This window comes from Quercus lobata, chromosome 6 (assembly GCF_001633185.2).
Source record: "Quercus lobata isolate SW786 chromosome 6, ValleyOak3.0 Primary Assembly, whole genome shotgun sequence".
Lineage (NCBI taxonomy): Eukaryota > Viridiplantae > Streptophyta > Magnoliopsida > Fagales > Fagaceae > Quercus > Quercus lobata.
The window spans coordinates 9,243,659-9,251,610 of NC_044909.1; the positions used below are offsets into that span (position 1 = coordinate 9,243,659).

Sequence of the window (7,952 nt, forward strand, 5' to 3'; positions counted from 1 at the left end):
GGTGTATTGCTAAACTTCAAGCCCTGAATGCCATTGTTTCCCAGATTATTGCTAAATTTGTGGCAAGGATTACAGAAAGACTAAGAGAATGGTGGATCAATCTAGGAGAATACAGACAAAGACAGGCAGCCCAATGCAACGCGTTGGAAGATTTTTTCACAATTGTCCATAATGAATTTCTTGGCTCAGTGACTCATTACACGGAAGTAGCACGAGAAGAATTCCTCTTGATGAAATGTTGCTCATTTGAAAGGAAAGATTTGGAGAAACATTTTGACAGAATGTCAAGGAGATACTACTCTTTTAATGGCATGGATGATGTTAACGCCAAGCATACTTTTCTCAACTCCCTTCCAAAACCATTGGGAGATGAAACTCTCCGTATGATGAATCTCCAAAAAATAACCCTGCAACAAGCTTCCTTGGGAGAAATTTATCAGCATGTGCTCATTTCTCTGGAAAAGCTCTGTAATCAGAGGAAGTTTCTTTCCGAAATTGACAAGGTCCTTAGCAAACTTAAAGACAATTGCATTAGAAAAAACTTGCAGATAAAGTGTTATGAGAAAAATTGTGCCTGTCCATAGAAAAAAAGAGATCATTTCAAAAAATATTTTGGAAAGAAGAGACATTATGCAGGAAAAAAGAAAAAAAACTTTCAGGAAGAAAAAATGGAAATTTCTTAGAAGGAAGCAGTTTAAAGGAAAAATTTCGAAAGTCTGCTTTGTATGCAGAAGACTAGGTTATTTTGCGAAAAATTGCTCGAAAAAGGAAAAAGTAGCAAAGCTTCTTGAACAAGCCTAGATCCATGCAGATGATATTCCTTTCTTGGATGTGGAGTCACTTTTTTCCCTGGATGATGATTACTCCCCTCAAGCTTTAGCAGTCATGGCTTATTCTACTTCAGAAGAAGATTCAGATCCAGATAGTGAATATGATTCAGACCCAGAAATCCAAACCATCTACACATCCCAACCAATTATAGCCACCCTGACCAATCCCACACCCATAACCCAAGTACACTTTCTCCTTGATACCTACTCTAGACCTATTCCGGTGATAGCCTTATTCGATACAGGAGCAGTAACAACAATTCTTCATCTTAAAATTTTACCTGAGGAATTTTGGCTACCCCATCACCAAATGTTTAGAGCAGCAAATGGAGAAACATTCCTTATTACCCTAAAAAGTAAGCCTATCCTCATCAGAATCTTTCCAACCTTGACCATTAAACACCAAGTCCTTGGATCCCCCCTTACAGGCAGAGACCTTCTCGTAGGATTTGACCTCCTTCATCAAATACCAAGTCTCAGATGGTCTTTAAAAGGACTCATGCACAAACAACATCTTCTCACTTGGACCCAAGTACCCCATTTATTTACTGTTGACCCCTTTGATTCTTTGAAATTCCATTTTATTAACAACTGTTGTGCAAACAGCCATTCTGAATTCCTCAAAAATCCAAATCCTTTGTGGAAAAACCCAAAATTTTTCATATCCCTTCCATTCAAGAAAAATGAAGATGTCAACCCCACAAGAGCCAGTCACAGAGGAATGAACCCAGAACATTTAGCCTTGGCCACTCAGGAACTATCTACTCTCCTTTCTGAAGGCCTCATTGAACCTACAACTTCTCCCTAGGCATGTGAAGCCTTCTACATTAATAAGCATGCTGAGCAAGTTTAAGGCAAACTCAGATTGGTAATCAATTACCAGGATCTTAATCACTTTCTTGTAGATGACAAATTTCCTTTGCCAAACAAGGTGCTCTTTTCTAGCATCTTTCAAATGCAAAAGTATTTTCAAAGTTTGATCTTAAAGCAGGATTTTGGCAATTAGGAGTCCATCTAGAAGAAAGATACAAGACAACTTTTTGCATCCCAGACCACCACTACCAATGGATTGTCATGCCTTTTGGTCTCAAAAATACTCCATCCCAATTCCAAAAAGCAATGATAATGTTGTTCCAGCCACTTTTGACCAATGCATTAATCTATGTGGATGATATCCTTTTGTTCTCAAAAGATGAACAATCCCATGCCAAGTTGCTCACTGAATTTTATAATTTAGTAAAATCTCAAGGAATAATGCTTTTAGAAAAGAAAATGGTCATAGGACAGTCTTCTATAGATTTTTTGGGAGTAAATATCTTAGATGGAAAGTATACTTTGCAGCCTCACATAGCTACCTCTTTGAGTGAATTTCCAAACAAGCTTACAAGTGCCAAGCAGATACGACAGTTCCTTGGAATTGTAAATTACATGTCAGACTTCATTCCAAAAGTCTCCAGATACAGGAATTGTTTAGCTCAATTGTTAAAGAAATCCCATCCATAATGGAATTTTGCTCACACAGAAGCGGTCCAACAATTGAAAAGGTTATCAAAAAAACTTCCTCCTTTACAGATTCTAGGACCAGGCAAACGGATATTGCAGACAGATGCAAGTGATGAATATTGGGCAGCAGCTCTTTTTGAAGAGATTGATGGCTAAAGGAGTTTTTGTGGTTATAAAAGTGGTGCATTCAAGCCCTCAGAACTTCACTACCACTCTACTTTCAAAGAAATTCTTGCAGTCAAACATGGAATTGAAAAATTTTAGTTCCATCTCCTTGGACATAATTTTTTGGTAGAAATGGACATGTCTTCTTTTCCTAAGATGCTCCAGTTCAAAAGGAAAATGCTCCCACATCCCCAGTTACTCAGATGGTCAAATTAGTTTTCACAATGGTCTTTCCAAGTCAAGCACATTAAAGGTAAAGATAACCTTATCACTGATTACCTTTCTAGGAAACCCCCAGTCCTTAATACCACTATTATTCCTCCACCCTTTTATGTATGTCCTATTACATATCCTTCCTCGTCCTCAGGCTCTTCCTCTACAAATCCTGATGATATCCTTAGCATGATAGAAAACCTTCCCTCAGAAATAAAAGACCAAATCAAGACCTTGACCCTTGAAGCCAGATCCAAAAGAATTATTAAAATCCTCCATGATTACCTTAAAAACCATCAGTGCCACTTCCTTGCTATTATCCTTGATATATTTTCCTTGATATAGACCAACCATGGAAAACCCCTTTTGCATTTTGGATAACCAATTGGACAGTTGCACACTATCTCTATATGTGATATTTACTCAATGAGTATTATTTGTGTCTTCATTTTGAACCAAAGTTTTACAACTATATTTTCCCTCATGGAAATAAACATTTTCATAAATTCTGGTTTGAAATTTTGCAAAATGATGCTCATAATGGTGAATGGATAAAGTATCCCAAAATAGAACACCCCATATTTGGCCACAAAATCACTTCAACATGTTTAGTCACCAAGCTTAATTCCAAGAATAATATTCGAGCACAAAGAATTTTCCACCCTGCTGAGATGTATTGGGTTACTAATTCAGATGGTACTCTCCACACACATTTGGATGGTTCTTGGATATCCTGTTATCATGCTCTCACAATGGCAAAATCCCTTAATAAAGGTATTTTTCTTGAAATAATACCAACTGATCCCGATGTTTGTAGGCAACAATGGCCATATGAAGATCATTGAGAAATGCCAAATCCCCTTATTGGATATGATGACCTGCACTATCATAATCATGATCTTGATGATGACGTTGATGAAGAATGGTTCCAAGGAAGAGATGGATGGGACTAGACACCTTTAACCAAAAAAGAAAAAAAAAAAAAGGAAGTTAAAAGTCCTAGAAATGTCTTCAGACGTACCACTCCCAACAGTACCATATCTCCTCCCTGTCAGAAAGATATCTAAGTAAACTTATCAATACAGATATGTCCCCCACCTTGCCTGACACTTGTTAGCCAACCTCAACATATAGCATCTCTATCATTGATCTTATCCTGACATCTTTTACAAAGTTATCTGGAAGAGGATGTATATCTAGCCACGCCACTATGCTTTGGACACTTGTCAATCCATGAAGCCGGCCCCTACTTTCTCTAATATGTATATTGTACATTATCTTCAACCTCTGTGGTCTATAAATAGAGTTCTTGTAATTCTAAAGAGGCAAGAGAGAGTGAAGGATTGTAAAATGTCTCTCAGTGTTGCTTATGTCTAATGTAAAAAAGTTGTTGAATCTAATAATATCCCTTAGCTTTTTGTATCTTGTGCTGTGTTCTATTCCACATTTCCATATTGTCTTTTATATGTTTCTAGTAATATACATAATCAACCAGTTTCCATAATCTTCTTGCACCCTCTATTTTTGCTATCCTTTCTTGTGATTAGTTGCTCCCCCCCCTTCTTATATTAGTCATCTGATCTTTGCTGAGTTGTCTTGGGACAAAGGTACACATGGGTGTCATTCCCGGATCAACTTGGATCAGCAACGCATCATTGGATTGGGCTATGTCTGGAACTGACATGTCAAAAGCATGATTCTGGAGTCTATAAGCCAGCTGGTAATGAAGGGTTGGTGTTTAATGGTTAGGGTTGGAAAGATTCAAGCTCTTGATTTGGTCTTTTATTTTTGAGGGAAGGTTTTCTATCATGCCTGCAATATCTGTTTGCCTGGTCCTGGAATCTATAAAGGAGGAAGCTTTTTTGATAACCTTTTCAATTGTTGGACCGCTTCTGTGTGAGCAAATTCCAATCTGGAGGAGATTTCTTCAACAACTAAGCTAAACAATTCCTGTATCTAGAGACTTTTGGACGCCCTAAAAAGCCTCCATCCTCTCCACCACCAATTTCCCCCCCCCCCCGCCACCCTTTATCCTAGAATATCAAACAAGGTTGGAAATTGGTTGATTATGTATATTACTAGAAACATATAAAAGACAATATGGAAATGTGGAATAGAACACAACACAAGATACAACAAGCTAAGGGATATTATTAGATTCAACAACTTTTTTACATTAGACTTTCTAATGGAGGAAAATTCTGAGAATAAGAAGGTGAGGCTTGGTCAAACATGTAACAGGAGGAAGATTCTTGTATTTGAGTTTGTCCAGTAGGAAGGGGTTGGTATACCAATCCCCAGATCCAACTGTTGATGCTAAGTTAGATAGCCATGTGGAATTATTCTAAATATAAGCAATAGTGTTACTTAGCCATGTGGAATTTTGCTAAATATAACTATCTAGAGATTATATATAAATACAAACATTAACATTAAAAAAAAAAAAATGATGGCACTAACTGCTACTAGCACAGCCACCATCACCACTTTACAAATTTCCCTTTTCTTCCTCCCCAAAATTTATTCTTTTGAATTCACCCATATACGTTTTGCAAAAGTAGACGTGGATCTTTTGGAATTTCCTCTAAATTTAGAATTCTTTGAAGTTGAATTCTTTTTGTATAGCGCTTTGGGTTATGGCTTAGATAAAGTTGCTCCAAATTTAACCATGGGAGGCCCAACACCCCTTGGTGCTAAAAAGGCAAATTTAGATAATTTTACCCAAGATGTTATCCTGCAATTTACTTACCAAGAAGTTGGACACTTAAGGTTTCTCTTTTAAAATCATTATTCAATTTTCTTTGGGCTTTTTAGTTTGGGTTTAATGGCTAATGGGTTCCAGTTAGTTTGATTGATAAATATTTTTGGCCTTAAATAAGGGATTTGGGTTTGATACCACCTATATTGAATAGAAACACATTGATATCTTAACATAATGATAAACGATTATCATAATTATCATAATGTAGGTACTATAGATTTTAAATCCTATCATAGCTATAAATATTTTTAAAAAATTATCATAGTACTTTTTTGATAATCAAAATTATCATGGTACTAACTATTAAGTTCTTGATGCAAGCCATTCAAAAAGTCGTTAAAGGATTTCCAAGACCATTATTAGACTAAAGTAAAGAATCATTTGCAAAAACAGTTGATGCTGCAATAGGGAAAAAGTTGTCTCTACCTTTTGATCCTTATAACAGTGGAGTTCACTTCCTCCTTGCATCTTACCTTATTCCTTATGTTGGACTTACTGGCTATGTTGGAACAATTCCAAAACTCAAAGCCCCTAGTTCTAGAAGGGTAATCAAGATTTAAACTTGATCCCTAGTAATGTTCTGCAAAACTGACAGTATCAATAATCTATTGCTTCTATGTGCATGTGTGTGTATATATATACACAGTTATATACTAACATTTTTTTTTTTTTGGTAGAATAAACTAATTTTTTATGCTAAGAAATGATATATATATATATATATATATATTTTTTTTTTTGGTTGAGGAAATAGTAATACTTATTTTAAATAGGCTTGCAATGTATTACATAACTAGAGTACCAGTACAAAAGGGCCTAACTTTTGTAGTAGTAGCCTGGGTTATACGGACTGAAACTCTAACACAATATGGGATAAACATCCTTTTTTTGTTTTTTTTTTTTGTTTGAGGAAACAGTAATACTTATTATTACACACAAACAGTAATAAAACTTGACAAATGAAATTTGTAATTATTTTAATGGTCCATAATCAAGTTAGATTTCATATAACTCACCTAATAATTTTTTTTATTATATTAAAATTTTAAAAATCCTATTATTGAATTATATATGTTTTCTATATTTTTAATGTACAAGCCATATTTGGTATCAACTAAATATAATTTACTTTTTAGTTAGCAGTATCATTTTTTTTTCTAACTATTTTTAAAGTATTGAATTTTAAGCATTTCATAAATGAGATAATAATTAATCTCTGATCATCTTTGTGTTTTGCATACATATAAGATAAAAGGAGACAATGTAATTCAAGTTATTTAACAGTGGATTTTTCAAAATTTAAATTTAATATATATAGTTATTGAGTAGTGTAACGTTGATAAAAGTTACACCAAATTTAATGTAAACCCAACGCTTTTTATTATTTGAGAAGTAGATCGGTAGAGCATGGAAACAGGAGTACATTCACAACATTTATTTTAATATCATAATAAATTACTACTTGTCCAAAAATTATCAAACCATTATTCTAACAATGTCTACTTGTGTATGTTCAACTTGTTGCAGGCCTTTTAGGCATGGAATTAGGCCAAGATGCTGTTATTCTAGCATACCTATACGAGCATGCAAAGAAGATAGTGTCACCATATGGAATAACTGTGGGAGAGTTTACAAATCGCTTTTCAGAACTAAGAGATAGGCTTGTCACCATATGGAGTAACTATGGGAGACTTTACAAATCACTTTTCAGAACTAAGAGATAGGCTTGGACATCAAGGTCACAAAGATGAAGGCCTTGTCATTCCTCTAGTTGAAGGTGCTGAAGGAAAGATCAATGGAAACGTGCTTGCTAGAGATGCAGACTCTGTTGCATTTGACAGGACCATAGAAGAGATATTGAGGATTGTGTATGGCTCTGGTGATGAGAAAAAACCCGGTGGATTCTATCCAAAAGGAAGCAATGGTCGCATTGCTAGATCTCATCTACTTTAATTATATGCACACAACTTTATTACAAGAAACCAAGCTTCCGTGTATTCTAATTCATTGTTTAAGCTATGTGCCCATTGCATTAATAATGAATAAAACCACGTTCCTCCTATATTTTGTCTATAGACAAATAAACTAACCACTCATTTCATTTGTATTTAGTCGATAGCCAACTAAACTAACCATCACCCGTTATGTTTCTTTCTGAAAATGATTAAAATGTTCCGTGTAGTAGTATATCATATGTATAATATGTAATATATCGTTGATTCTATAGATATTTGATTCTATAGATAATTAAATAATTGTTATTAATACCGTTCCATTCCGGCCGGAACGGCCGAAATTTTTCGTACCGGTATGCAAACCAGTACTGGAAACCCCCCCGTTCCACCTCGGGTCAAATTTCGGGCAGTTTCAGTCCGTTCCAGCCGTTCCGGTGAATTTCGGCCGGTACAAGATTTGGAGTATTTAAAAAAAAAAAAAAAATTTGTAAACGTCCAAACGACACCGTTTTGGACTTGACTAAA

At 35.2% G+C, this 7,952-nt stretch overlaps 1 pseudogene; it reads left to right on the forward strand.

The window, feature by feature from the left end:
- Positions 1–885: 885 nt before the first annotated feature.
- On the forward strand, positions 886–7,425 carry LOC115949782 (annotated as a pseudogene).
- Positions 7,426–7,952: the final 527 nt, after the last annotated feature.